The 13,760-nt window shown below is 72.0% G+C and overlaps 1 protein-coding gene across 2 annotated transcripts in view; it reads left to right on the top strand.

The window, feature by feature from the left end:
• ZFPM1 (zinc finger protein, FOG family member 1) overlaps positions 1-13,760 on the top strand; it is a 56,731-nt gene that overhangs the window by 26,009 nt on the left and 16,962 nt on the right. The window lies entirely within an intron of this gene.

Raw genomic sequence — 13,760 nt, 5'->3', positions numbered from 1 at the left:
CCCCACCCCACAGGCCAGAGGGGGTGCAGCTGGGCCGGGGGTGGGGGGGTCTGACCTCTGTCCCCGAGCTGAGGCTAAAGCACGGGTGGAGCGGGTCAGCTCGGCAGTTGAGCACTTGCCTCACAAACACGAGTCCCGGGTTCAATCTCTGTTACCTCCTTAAAAAGAGCAGAAAGCGAGCATCAGCGGGAACAGGACAGGGCGTCCAGGCAGGGAGGCCGCACGGGGAGGGGTGGGCCAGGGCAGGGCCCGCTGGGCAGGGTTCGGGGCGCCGACTCGACACCCCCGCTGCAGGGACATGCCTCGGGTTTCTTGGCTGTAAAACAGAAACGGGAGGGTTTCGAGGGGCCTTAGCCTTGCATCTGGGGTGGGGGGGCTCTGGCCACGTGCAGAGAACGGGTGGGGGTGGCACCTCCAGGGACCGCGGGAGGCGGCATCGCCGGCCACGCCCCTCGAGGGCTGGAGCCCGGCGCCCCCTGCCCGGGGCCGGGCGGTCCTGGCGGCGGGGGCGCCCTCGGCCCCGGGGTCTTGCCCCGTGGGTTATCTGCTCCGCGCTCCAGGCCGACGGCCCCGCTAGGCCCGCGTCTCCGCGCCCGCTATCGGGCAGCAGGTGGGCGAGACGGGACGGGCTGTGCCGCGGGCCGCGCGGGGAGATGGGCCGATGGGCCGCGCGGGGCGTGGGGGTGGGAACCCCGTCAGCTCCTCCGCGTTATCGCCGCGCGGCCCGATAGGGCTATTTGTCTTAGATTAAGGGACGGGGGAGGGCGCCGGGGGCAGCGGCAGATGGCAGGGGTCAGCCCGGGGGCAGCTCCAGGGCCGGCTCTTCTGAGCGTCCCAGGAAAGGGGGGGCCACCCCTGCGGGCCTGGCGCGGGGGCCCCACCCTGTTCCAGAAGGAGCCTGACGTGGGGGGCCGCGCGAGGCGCCTGGGGGTCCCTGTGCCCACGCCTCCAGGACTGCGCACCGCCGATGCCGGGGCAGAGGGGCTGCACCGTCGGGGCGGCGAGGCAGGGTGGCGGCTCCAGGCCAAGGGCTGGCCGTGGGCGCCGAGCCCCGACCCGTCCCCCGGCCCCAGGGCCTTGGCACATGCCGCCTCCCTCCTGAACGCGCTGCCTCCGCTCGGGGCAGGGGTCAGGGCCTGCCCGTGGAACTGCCGTCCCCCCTCTCCCAGGCCAGCCCGGGCCGCCCGGCGTCTCCTGACGTCCTCGTGAGGGGGCCGGACCCCGAAGAGTAGCCCAGTGACAGGACAACGCATCAGGGAGGGGAGGCCGCAAGGAACAGGGCGGCCGGGGGCGCGGGCATGGGGCGGGCCTTGGAGCAGAGCCGGCGGGTGAGGCGCGGGCAGCGTGGGGGGGTCGCAGTTCAGCGCCCGCCACTCCCCGAGGACTGTCCCCGGCACGGTGGCCCCGAGCCCCCGCCTTGTCCTCAGCGGGCGCCCAGGACCGCAGCTCCCCCGAGCGGGACCTGCCGGCCACACAGGCAGGGTGCAGGCACCCCCGTCCTCCCCAGCCCGGCGGGGGCCGCACACACCCCACCCGGGACCCTCCACGCAGACCCCCCGCCCCCGCTCTACGAGGCACAGGGACCGTCCCCCTCGGCGACGGCTCTGCGTCCAGAGCCACGGGCAGCCAGGACTCAGTGGCCGCTCCTTCCCGTCACACTGCGCCCGCTCCCCTCGGGGCTCAATCCCGCTCGCTGCCCGCTCGCTCCTGTGTAGAGCAGGTCCTGTGTGCCAGCTGCCCTCGCAGGCGCCGGGGCTGACACGAGCACGAGGCGCCATCCGGGGAGGTCTGGGCGGGGCCGGGAGGGCACCTCGGGGCTGGCATTCGCACAGCTGCCCACAACCCGTGCAAAGGCCCCGGGGCGGGATCCGGCCTGGCGGTCCCAGGACCCGAGTGGCTCTCATCCCGGGGCCTGGAGACAGCGGGGCTGCGCGGGACGCAGCGGAGTCGCGTTCTGAAGCAGGTCCACGGCTCCCGCGAGCAGAATGGGCTCTGGGTTCGAGGGAGGAGCGGGGGCCTGCGCAGAATCCGCGCCCCAGGCCAGGCGCGGTTTCGACGGCTGGTCACCTCGAGGAGGGCGCGGTGGCTCCCCGTCTTACGGGTGAGGAAAGTGAGGCCCCGCAGTGGTGGAGGGCAGAGCGGATCAAAGCCCACGGCCGGCCCCGGGCGTGCCCCCCCTCGTGCCCGGGGTCTGCGGCCCCCACTGTGGCGTCGCCGCGGCCGGCCCCGGGCAGGAGCGTGGCCGGCCCCCGGGCCCGGCGTCGGCGGCTGGGTGGGGGCCCAGCCCGGCCGCCCGCCCCGCGCTGCCCGCCGCCCGACCCCGCGCCTTCCGGGAGCGCTATCTGCGGCCGGGCAGCCTATCTCGGCCGCGGGCGCTGATCGGGTGGCTTCCTCCCCCGCCCTCCCCCCGCCTTCCTGCCCCCGGCCCTGGCCCCGGCCTGGGTCCCTGCGTCCGCCCGGCTGCAGCCAGGCACGTGGGACCCTCCGCAGGGCACGGGGACCCTCGGGGAGCCCCTGCCCTTCCCAGAAGACCTCCCCCCCTGGGCTCGGGCCAGACCCCCGCGGGCTGCGCCTCCGTGGGATAGCAGTCTGCCCTCCACGGCGGACAGCAGGGGGCCGCCACGGCTGCGGTCACTGTCGCCCCCGCTCCTGGGGCCGGGCCGTGCTGCCGCCCTCCGCCGCCCCTGGCCTGGTGCGGATCTGCGCCCTGCGGCCCCTTCTCCCTGGCACCCCCCGGGCCGAGGTCCTTTTCCGTCGGGGGTCAGGACAGGGGCTTACGGAGGGGGGGGGGGGCCGGACCGGGGGGCCGTGCATGGGGGAGGCTTGGGAGGGGGAGGCAGGGTGGGGGAGAGCAGGGGGCCCCCTTGGGGTCATCAGCCCTGGGGGAGGGGACCAAGGGGTGCAGCTCGTGGTGGCGGCAGCAGCTGGTGGCAGTGGCACCGCCCGAGTGCCAGGTGCCGTTGGGACCAGCCCCGGGGCCAGGCTCCCACGGGACAGATGGGTAAACTGAGGCCCAGCGAGCTGAGTGATGCTCTCGGCCACTCGGCTGGACGGGGCGGGCCGGGATGGGCGCGCGTCCACCCTCGAGGGCCCCCCGTCTCGGCGCTCGGGCCCCACGACCTGCCGCGGCGCTCTGAGCCCCCGCGCGGGCCGCGCGCCTCGCTTGCTTGTTTGTCACTCTCCCGGCGTAACTCCTGATTTCCTCCGCGCTCTTCCACCGGGTGATAAGATCGGCCCGGAGATGGGACAAAGGGGCGGCCGCCGGCTCGAGGGCCGGTCATATCCTGCCCGCAGGGGCCGCGCGGCCGAGACGAGGCACGATGCTATCTGGGCCGTATTGTGTCTCTGACGAGGGAGGGGTCCCCCGCCCGGGGCCCCCGGGGGGCGCAGGGACCCCTCTGCCCCGGCTCGTCCGGGAGCCCCGGGTGGGTGGGCCGTGGACAGCACTGACGGCCTGGCCCGTGCGCTCTCCGGCTGCTGGGCTCACGGCCACCCTCCTGCAGGCCGGGGTGCTGAGCCGCGCACACAGCCCGCCCTCCTGGGCCACGGCCGCACGGCCTCTAGGAGTTCATCCCAGACAAGCAGCCCCCATGGGCGTGGACCGGGCAGCGGGGACAGCAGTCCGGGGCAGGGGCGGCCTTTGCCTCCTGCTGGCCCGTAAGTGCCTACGGGGGGGAGGGGGCTCTACCAGCAGCAGCTCCGCTCCCGGGGGCATCCCCTGCGCACAGCGGGTGCGACGGGCACGTGCACCCCGCTCGGCGGCCGAGGGGCCGGAAGGGCTCCGCCGGGCAGAGGCGTGCAGAGGCCGAGCGCGGGGCTCCCCCAGGAGTGGGCTCCGGCTGAGGGACGGGGCGCCTGCCCAAACCCGGGGCCAGTGGGGAGCCCCAAGGGTCCAGGCGGAGGCACTGTGGGGGATGGGGAGCCCCCGTGCCCACGTGGCTGGGGTGGCGGGGCCCTTCCACCCTACGGGCCCTCCCTTCGCCTCTCCCCCAGGGGCCCGCCCCACCCAGCCGTCATCCTCTCCTGCATCCCCTCGAAGTCATCTGCGAGGTCAGAGCACTGGGCCGGGGCCAGGGGGCCGGACTAGTGGCCAGCCCGCCTCACTGTGTGTCCAGGTCCTCCCTGACCCTCAGGCTTCTCCTCTGTAAGGGGGACGATAGTCCCCATGGCGTGTCCTCTTCCCCAGCCCCTGCCCCCACAGCCGGTGCTCTGCAGAGCCCCAGACCTCCAGGCCGGGGGCCACGTCCCTGCGCCCCAGGCAGGAGCCCGGCAGGGGGAGCAGGGTGGGCCAGCCGGCGGGGCCGGGAGGGGGCGCGCTGGAGGCCGGCCCGAGAGGAAGGGCCTTGGTGGCGTCGTCCGGTGGTGTCCTGCCCCTGGAAAAACGGGCAGGGCCGGGGCACGCGGGCGACAGGGCCAGATAAGAGGAAGAAAACACCTCCTGTGCAAACAGCTTATCACGCGTCCTGCTGCCAGCGCCGCCGGACCCCCGCCCGGCCCCACTTCCCCGAGACCAGGTCCCAGGCGGGACGGACGGCCCCCTGCCCGTGCCATGGGTGGGCACCCCAAGGCCCAGAGCCCAGGGCTTTTCCCTTTAAAGAAGGTACAGGGAGGCTGGAGGCTCTGGCCTGGGGCGACAGGGAATTCTGATTCTCAGGCCCCCCCGGGAGACCGCCCCCAGGCTGGGGAAAGGGGAGGGGCCCCAGGACCTCGGCGCGGGGCAGGCAGCGTCCCCGGCCTCTGCAGGGCTTCGGATCTTGCGCCCCACCCTTCAAGATGCTCTGGCCGGGGGCCCAGAGGTGCCCTGGGCAGCGCCCCCCAGGGAGCCCCGTCCTGGGCCAGCCGCCCGGGGCGTCCACAGCCTGCGAAACGGCAGCTTGCGGCTTGGGGCGCCTCGTCCGGGGGGCCAGCACCGCGCCCCGTCACTGGCCCCTCGGCCCCGTGGCGCCGCCCCCCTCCCGGGCCAGGCCATGGGGCAGGGGGGCCCAAGCAGGGCCCGGGGCCCAGGGAGCTGCCCCCCCCCCCCGAGCCGCTCACTCCGCCAAGGCAGAGCGGCTCCGCCATTAGCCGGGGCAGGGGTCACCCGATAAGGCGGCTGTTCCGCGTCAAAAAATCAATAATCGCCAGCGATGTTCCCGCGATAGGGGGAGTCACAGCAGCTGCGGGCGGGCGGGGCCTGCACGGGGGGGGGGGGGGGGGGGCTCCCTAAATGGGCGGGGCCTGCATGGGGTGGGCTTTCTGCATGGGGGGGTCCCTGCACCAGAGGTGGGGGGCTCCTAGTACCAGAGGGGCGCTCCTTGCACCGGGGGTGGGGGCTCCCTGCCCCTGCCCCGGCTCCCAGGGGGCTCCAGGGTCTGGGTGGGGGGATTCCAGGCAGGGGCTTTTTTGAAGACCGCCAACTTTTATTTTAAAATGCTTTTGTTACAAACTTAAAACCCAGGGAGGCTCGCTTCCCCCAGCCACGCGCCACCTGCAGCCACGCGCCTCCCCCAGCCACACGCCTCCCCCAGGCTACGCGCCACCCGCAGCTCTTCACCCCGGGGCAGCGTTTTCAGGCTGCAGGGCGGGCCCCGCGGGCATCGCCCCGCACCCCCACAGGCTCCCCGCAGGCCCCCCACCGCCCCGTGTCTGGGCCCGGGGTCACGCCGCTGGAGCTCGGGACGCCCCCCCGCCCCGTGGGAACCGCGGCAGCACGGCAGTGGCCCCAGGCCCGCGGGACCAGCTGCCTCTCTCCCAGCGCCACGGGCCGCGCGCCCCGTCCCCGAGCTCCCTCCGCCCCAGCCTCCGCGCCCCTGCCTGCCGGGATGTCAGGGGGCCGGGGAGTCGGTCCAGTGGAGACGCCCCCCCACGGGGCCCGGACGTGGTGCACGCCCTGGAGCGCCATGACTGGGAGGAGGGGGCTGTACGGATGAGGAAATGGAGGCAAGCCGCGCCCGGGGGGAGCCCACAGCGTTTGCGCCCCACATTGGGGGCCGCCTCCATTGCCAGCGCCTGGGTCACCCCTGGTGCCAGCCTGCGCCACCGGCCCCCCTGAGTGCAGGGTCTGAGGAGACCCTCGGAAAGGAAAGTTCTGGAGCTGAAGCCGTGGGCAGCCCTCCACCTGGGGCAGGAAGGAAGCCCCGTCCAGGGAGGGCCGGGCCCCCTGCAGGGCAAGAGGCCTGCGGGGCAGAGGGGCTGGAGGGGGACCGTGGGTGCCCGGGGCGGGAAGGGGGCGACGTGGCACCCGGGAATTGGCACCCCGGGCGCTCCGTCCTCCACGGTGGGGACTCGGCCCTCCTCGCCGCTGCGTCTCGAGGCAGACACGATGGGGGGCGGCAGGTCAGGGGGGCAGGCCTGGCTCAGCCCAGAGTGGGCGGAGGCGACCAGCGCAAGCCGCCGGGAGCCCAGCGCCCTGTCCAGACGGGCCGTGCAGGACGCAGCACCCAGCCCCGCACCGCAGCAACCGCCCAGGGACGCCGAAACCCAGGATCGCCCGCGAGGCCAGGTTTAGACTCGGCACATCCTTAAGCAGCCCCGGTGGCCCCTCGAGCGACGGCTCCCAGAGGCCAGCATGTGCCCCGTCGGCCACACCAGTGCCCGCCTTCCCCCTCCCTGCAGCGCCGCCCACCACCCCTTCCGCCCTGGGCTGTGCCAGCTGCTGTGGGGTGCGGGCTCCGGGCCGGTTCCTAAGCGGGGCCTCTCCTCGCCCCTGGGGAGCGGGGAAGGGGTTCCTGCAGCCGCTTCCCCAAAGCGCTTTCTCCAGCCACACCCGTGACGCTGCCCTCCGAGATGAGGGGACGGAGGCCCAAGGCCAGGCACGACCTGCGCAGGTTGCCGGGGCCACGGGCGACAGGGCCAGGCTCGAGCAGGGCCTGTGGTGCGGCTCAGAGGGCCGTGTGGGGCCTCTGCCCACTGCAGTGGTGGCATCTCGCCGCTTCCCAGCCCTGGAGAAGCCCCCAGCCCCAGCCACACGGCCCCAGAGCCACCCAGAGCGTGGTAGCCCTGCCGAGCCGCTCTGGCATTTGGGTACCCCCGGGGGGGCACCGGGAGGCCCCTGTGCAGACGGGGAGGCGAGCCCAGAGGCAGGGGTCCCCGCGCCGGGCGCTGCGCACCGCCATCCTCCAGTCCCACGGGCCGCCTTGAGCAGCGCTTGCCCCGCCGGCCTCCCTGGTGTCTTCTCTGGCAAAGGGGGCGGTGGGGGGCCGTCCGGGGGCTGCCGCCTCATCCACTTCTCACCCGGCCTGGGTTTGCGTCTCCTCTGCAGAGCGGGGCACACGACGGGCTCCCACTGCCTCGGTGCGGCCCCCGCCTGCCGGGCTCCTGGCACCACGTCATGCCTGCCACGCCCCCGTATGACGCAGCCACATAACCAGGGGCTCTCATCCCCGCAGACGGCACCCTGCTGGGTCAGAGGAGGGGGTGCCCAGGCGAGCACCCCATATCTTCTCCACTCTCTCTGTGGCAGCAGTCACTGCACCCAGCCCCCGTGGCACTCAGCCCCCGTGGCCCCCGGCCCCCGTGGCACCTGTGGCACCATTCCGTGGCGCTCCCTCAGGCTGCTCGTGGCTGTGATCTCATCAAGCACCTGCCAGGCCCCGTCCTCTGCGCGGTACTCCTGTGGCGTCATTTAGCGGCACAGGGACCCTCTAGGGCTGGCGCGTATACCCCACTTTACCACAGAGGAACTCGGGGCCCAGGAGGGGAGTTGTCTACCCACTGGGCGTTGGCAGTTAAAGGACCCAAACCCAGAATCTAGGTCCCCAGGGCTGGCAGAGGGGACACAGCAGGCGCGGGTTTGTACATCGCTTCTCAGCAGTTGGGTTACTGGGTGTCGGCCCCGCCCCCACCCAGGGCAGCTCAGCCCCTGAGGGGCGGGGCCGGGGCCAGTGGCTGAAGCTGCCGAGGGAGGAGCCAGACCCTGGACCGTGGTGGCCGCGTGGCCAGGGAGGGGCTCCCACACCCCGGCGTCTCTTCCGGGGCCCCGGCTGCACCCTGCTTACGGGCTCTCTGGCTCAGCCGAGTCGGGAGGGCATGGGGGACGGGCTGGACTTGGGAGCCACCTTGGGTAAGTCAAGTCACACTGTAAACAGGCACAGCCCCTAATGGTCCCCGTGACCATGGGGCAGCCGGGGCACCAGCCCCCAGGAGGCCGAGCCGGTGCTCTGTCCACGTGGCAGGACCAGGGCCAGGAGACAGTGGGGCCCGCCCACCTCGCCCTCCGCCTGAGCCCGGGCCTGCTGTGCAGCCTTGGGGGCGCCGCTTGCCCTCTCTGGGCCTCATGTCCACGTTTGCACCAAGGTGCATTTGACGCAGATGCTCTCTGGGAATGCGCACAGCCTGGCGTCCAGCCTGCCCCCCGCCCGCCCTACCCTGTGCCCGCGGAGTCTTCTAGAACCCTGGCGGGCGGGGCCTGCTGGGGCCCTGGGATTTTCCTCCTCTCCCTCCTTTTTCTTTGCCTTTCTGTGACTTTTATCAAAGGCAAACAGCCCGATCCCTGAGATAGGCCCCTCGATAAGGCCGGGGCCAGCTGGTCTGTGGGCGCGAGGGCGGGGCCGGGCGGGGCGATGGGCCGATTAGATAGGTGGGTGCGGGTGGTGACCCCGCGCCGGCGCAGAGCCCCCCATCCGGGCGGGGCGGCTGGACTTTGTGCTCAGGCACCCGGGCCCACGGCGAGCCCCTTTCAGGGGGGGCCAGCGGCAGGTGCAGCGGGACCCCGGCCCCCCCCGCCCCGAGTCAGAGCTGGGAGGCGCGGGCGGCAGGGGCGCCCGGCACAGCGGGCTCGGGGCCCGACCACGGCGCAGAGCTGAGGCCTCCCCCCACGGGGAAAGAGGCTCGGGGGGCCGCACCCCATCGACGAGGCGCCCGTGCTCTCTGGGCCTCCGTCCCCTCGTCTGTGGACAGGAGTGGGGACGCCGGCAGAGGGGGGCACTTTCCCAGGGACGCCCCAGCCCGTGGGGTGGGCCGACACGGGCCCCGCAACCCGCCGTGCCCAGGCTCACCCGGAGGCCGGGGCTGCAGAGGGCGGAGGCTTGGGACCTCCCACCCAACCTGGGGTCCGGCCGCTGCTTCCTGGGATCCTCCTGGGGCAGGCGGCTGGAGGGTGGGACCCCTGCTCCCCATGGCTGAGTGGGCGGGCTTTCCCACCTCAGAGAGGTCTCTGGGCCGGCAGGGGCCACCCCGGGGTCTTAGGGGGCAGGACCGCGTCGTCGGGGGCAGGGGCCAGCAACTGCAGCAGGGGGTCACGTCTTCCCAGTTCAAAGATGAGGAGACCGAGGGTCCGAGAGGCAGAGGGCAGGCCCCAGGCAGGTAGTGCTCACTTCAGAGATGCAGGGGGCCAAGGGTGAGGGGCCAAGAGGGGCCAAGGGTGGGGAGCCGAGGGTCTGGGGGCAGGAGTGAGGGGCCGAGAGGGCCGGGGGCAGGGGTGAGGGGGCCGGGGGCAGGGGTGAGAGGCTGAGCTGGCCTAAGGGTGGGGGGGGGCTGGGGTTCTCGGGCCAGGGATGAGGGGACGGGGGCAGGGGTGGGGGACCGAGAGGGGCCAGGGGCAGGGGTGAGAGGCTAAGAGGGGCTACGGGCGGGGGGGCTGAGGGTCTAGAGCCAGAGATGAGGGGCTAAGGCGGGGGGGGCCGAGAGGGGCCGGGGCAGGGGTGGGGGGCCGCAGCTCGGCGGCGTCCTGCTTAGGGCCCCAGGCCCCGGGACCGCAGCCCCGGCCCATCGTGCTCGCCACACTCTCCTCAGGCCTCAAGGAACCCCATTTTCAAGAGGGAGCACAGGGCCTGTGCGCCCCCAGGGCCCGGCCAATGGGGAGACCCCCCAGCTGCCCCCCGCGGGCCTGGCTCTCCGTGCCCACCCCGGCAGCAGCGCACGGCTCCACCCCCTTTTCTCCAGTCCTCGCAGGACGCCGAGGTCTCGGGACCTAAAGAGACGTTTAAATCCTGTAGACACGAAGCCCGAGGCCCCGCAGGCTGCTCGCGGGCCCAGCGCCGAGGGCTTGTTCTGGACACGGCACGTGCAGGCTGTTTGAACAGGCGTCCTCGGCCGGTCCTGTGTCCGTGGTGGCGGCCCCTGAGCTCCTGAGGGGGTCGCTCACTCCCTCGGAGGAGACCAGCCTACGGTGGGGAAACTGAGGCCAGGGTGAGTGTACTAGCCAAAGGGGTGCAGATGCAAAATACCAGGAACCAGTCAGGTTTTTGTTGTTGTGTTGGGTTTTTTTTTCTTGAGATTTATTTTATTTATTTCTCTCCCTCCCCTCCTCCACGTGTCTGCTCTCTGTGTCCATTCACTGTGTGTTCTTCTGTGTCCGCTTGTATTCTTGTCAGTGGGACCCGGAATCTGTGTTTCTTTTTGTTGCATCATCTTGCTGTGTCAGCTCTCCGTGTGGGCGGCGCCATTCCTGGGCACTTTCTTGCGCGCTGGGCGGCTCTCCTTACAGGATGCACTCCTTGCGCGTGGGGCTCCCCTACGCGGGGGACACCCCTGCGTGGCACGGCACTCCTTGTGCGCATCAGCACTGCACGTGGGCCAGCTCATCACATGGGTCAGGAGGCCCTGGGTTTGAACCCTGGACCTCCCATGTGGTAAACGGACATGCTATCTGTTGAGCCACATGCACTTCCCTTGGTTTTATATGGGTATTTATTTGGGGTAGGAGCTTACAGACACCAGCCCATAAAGCATAAGTTACTTCCTCACCAAAGTCTATTTCCACATGGTGGAGCAAGACGGCTGCCGACGCCTGCCAGGGCTCAGGCTTCCTGGGTTCTCTCTTCCTGGGGCTCAGTCTCTTTCTGGGCTCAGGGCTCGTCCCTTCCCGGGGCTTGCCTCTCTTCCCACACGACCACGCTCCTCTGTGTGCTCACTTCCCGGGGCTCCAGCTCAAGACTCCCGCTCCCTTCTCTGCAGCGCGGTTTCTCCGTGAGGCCCCACCAAGGGGCGGGGACTCAGCGTCCTACTGCCGTGGCCCAATCAAAGCCTTAACCGTCGTTAAATCAAGTAAAAGTGAGATCTCTGAGTTCAATACGCTCTAATACGCCCAGAGGAAAAGGCCAGTTTACAAACACAGCCCGGGATTCTTTTCGGAATCCATCAACAGTGTCGACCTGCTGCAGGGGTGAGGCGGGGCTGGCGCTGGCCCTGGGCGGAGGTGCCCCTCACGCCCCTGCCGTCCATGGCTGCTTGGAAGGGGGTCTCTGAAGTGCCCGCTGGGCGTCCGCCCGTTTGGGCAGGACCTGGGAGCTGGGAACGGTCGTCTGAGCAGACAGGCGAGCCCCAGTGTCGGCCGTGGGCAGCTGGACGGCTGGGCCCCTCTTGAGCTGGGCCTCACCGGCCACGCCCCTGCGAAGCCTGCACCCCCCGGGGTACCTCCTCTAATCCACAGCCTCCCTGCACCCCTCAGTCCCCCTGGCCTGACCAGCCCCCAGCCCACCCCGGTGGGGGGCTCCCAGAAGCAGCGCGGACACCCAGAAGGCACGGCAGCCACGGGGACACACCCGCGCTCATCTGGTGGGGGCTGAGGGGACCAGAAGCAGCCCCACAGCACCCCCAGGGGAGGGCGCTCAGCCGAACCCCCCACCGCCCCAGCCTCGGTTTCCCCCCCACCTCTGGCAGCTCCCTGAGCTCTCAGGTGGCCGGGAGTCCGAGAGCCAGGGCGAGGCGGAGGCTGGGTCCCAGGACAGCGCCCGGCCGCAGGCCTCTGGGCCTGGCCCTGCACTCGGGGGTTCGGAGGCCGCGGGTCGCCCCGGGAGGAAAGCGCGGCGCGCCGGGCCCCTTCCCCACTTGGCGTCCGAGTGACCGCCTGCTGGGGCGCGGGTTTCGTTCCGGATGCTCCCCCGGGGCCCACCGCCTCGGGGCAGCAGAAGGGCGAGCCACGACTCATGGGACGTGGCGCTCGGCCCCACGAGGCGGCTGACGGGCGCCACCCCCCTCCCCTGCGAGCTCCTGGCCGAGCCCGGGCTCTGCCTGGAAACTGCCCTCTCGCCTCCGCGCTTCACCCCCTCCCGTCTCTACTGCACGTTACTTGATTGTGGTAAAACGCGCACACGTTTGCCGTGCCGGCCTCCCTTACGTGTCCGGCTCGGTGGCATCTGTCGCACGCACGCTGTGCCTCCGCCAGCAGCCCCGGGTGCCCGTCTTGAGGTTGGACTTCCAGCATGTACGACTTTGCTTTTTCTAGACCACTCGGGCAAGAAACCACCCACGGCCCACCCTCCTGCGCAGCCCTCCTCACCCACGCGGCTTCGTCGAGGGCCCCCGTGTTCCCGTGCACCAGCGCGCCCTCCTCCTCGGTGGGCAGCCCGCGCTGTGCGTGGGCACGCGGGTGGCGGCCGCCAGCTGCCGCCGGGGCTGACGCCGCGGGGAGCATCGGTGTCGGAGACCCGCCAGCACCCCCTTCAGAGCCGGTCGTCCTGTGGACTTCTCAGGACCCCTGGCCTTTCGACGCAGGGGCAGCGCCCCCCGGGGCCCGGCTGGGGCGGCGGCGCAGGCGTCCCGGCTCCCCGCCGTGCGGCCTCCGTTTCCTCCTTGGTAAGGGGGGCGGGAGGGCTGACCTCCAGGGTCAGCGCGAGCAGGAAACGAGCGGCCGCGCAGCCCTGAGCACGGCAGGCCGGCCTCGGCGCCCCCCCCGCCCCAGCTCATGGGGTCGGGGGGCTCTGGGGCAGGACCAGGGGTCCCAGGTGGGCAGGCGGGGGACGCGCCCCATGGGCAGCCCCGCAGGGACGGAGCCGCGCTCTGCGCCTCCCCGAGCTCCTCGGTGCGGCCCTCTCGGGGCTGGCGAGGGGCGCGCGGCCGCGCCGGCCTCTCCTGTATTGGTTTGCTGCCACCTTATCTGCCCCGGGGAAGACAAAGGCCCAGCGAGAGCACTTTAGCAGCCTCCTGGCGCATTTCAGGCTATCTCTGCCATTAGGCGGGCGGTTATCTGATAGCCGTGCCCATTAAGGCCACGGGCTGCCCCGTGGACCCGGAAGTGGGCCCGCCGCAGCGCTCCGGCCGGCAGGGCCCGGGCCAGGCCACGCCAGGCCTCTGCGGGGCCCGGCGGCCGGGCGAGGTCGGGGCGGCCCCCCTTCCCAGGCCAGGGCTGTGGCCGCGGGGGCCGCCCTCCAGCCAGGAGGATCAAGGAGGGCACGGGTGGTCCCAGGCCCCAGGGAGGGGTCGGCCGGACCGTGGAGCTCCCCAGGCAAGGGTCCTCACTCAGCTCTGCCCTCTGTGCTGGGGAGGGCTCTGTGCCTCAGTTTCCCCACCTGTCAGGCCGTGCTGAGAGCACTCGGGGGGAGTCAGCTCATTCAGTCCTCGCACCAACCTGAGGAGGGGGCCATGGGGGTCCCCGTCTCACAGAAAACCAAGGCCAGGCAGACAGGGAGGGGCTGCGAGAGGCCAGGACCACCGTGACCAGTGCCCCCCGCCGCAGGCCAAACCGAGAGGAAGAGGCAAAACGCAGGCGCCGCAGGCCGTGCCCCCCGAGGGCTCTTGGAGGTGCCTTCCCGGCCCTCCTGACAGGGGTCTCGGGGGCCCTGGGCCCATGGCTGCGCGGCCATCCCTGGAATCCCGTCTCGCCAGGACGCCCGCCGGGGGGGTGAGGGCCCCTCCTCCGCTGCGGCATCCACTGGGCGACACCGCAGGGACCCGCGCTCCCACCAAGCCTGCATTCCAGTGTTCCGGTGGGCATGGGGTGGGGGACGCCGCCCCCTGGTGTGGGCAGGGGGTCGGGCGTGGAGGGGCCCGGGGTCCCCGCGCACTTGCACCAAGCCGCACCAGGCCCCTGGGGGCCCGCTGCCCCTCGCAGCCCGCTCGAT

Source organism: Dasypus novemcinctus, chromosome 18 (assembly GCF_030445035.2).
Source record: "Dasypus novemcinctus isolate mDasNov1 chromosome 18, mDasNov1.1.hap2, whole genome shotgun sequence".
Lineage (NCBI taxonomy): Eukaryota > Metazoa > Chordata > Mammalia > Cingulata > Dasypodidae > Dasypus > Dasypus novemcinctus.
The sequence above is the reverse complement of the archived record's forward strand: the minus strand, read 5'-3'. Positions and strand labels throughout refer to the sequence as shown.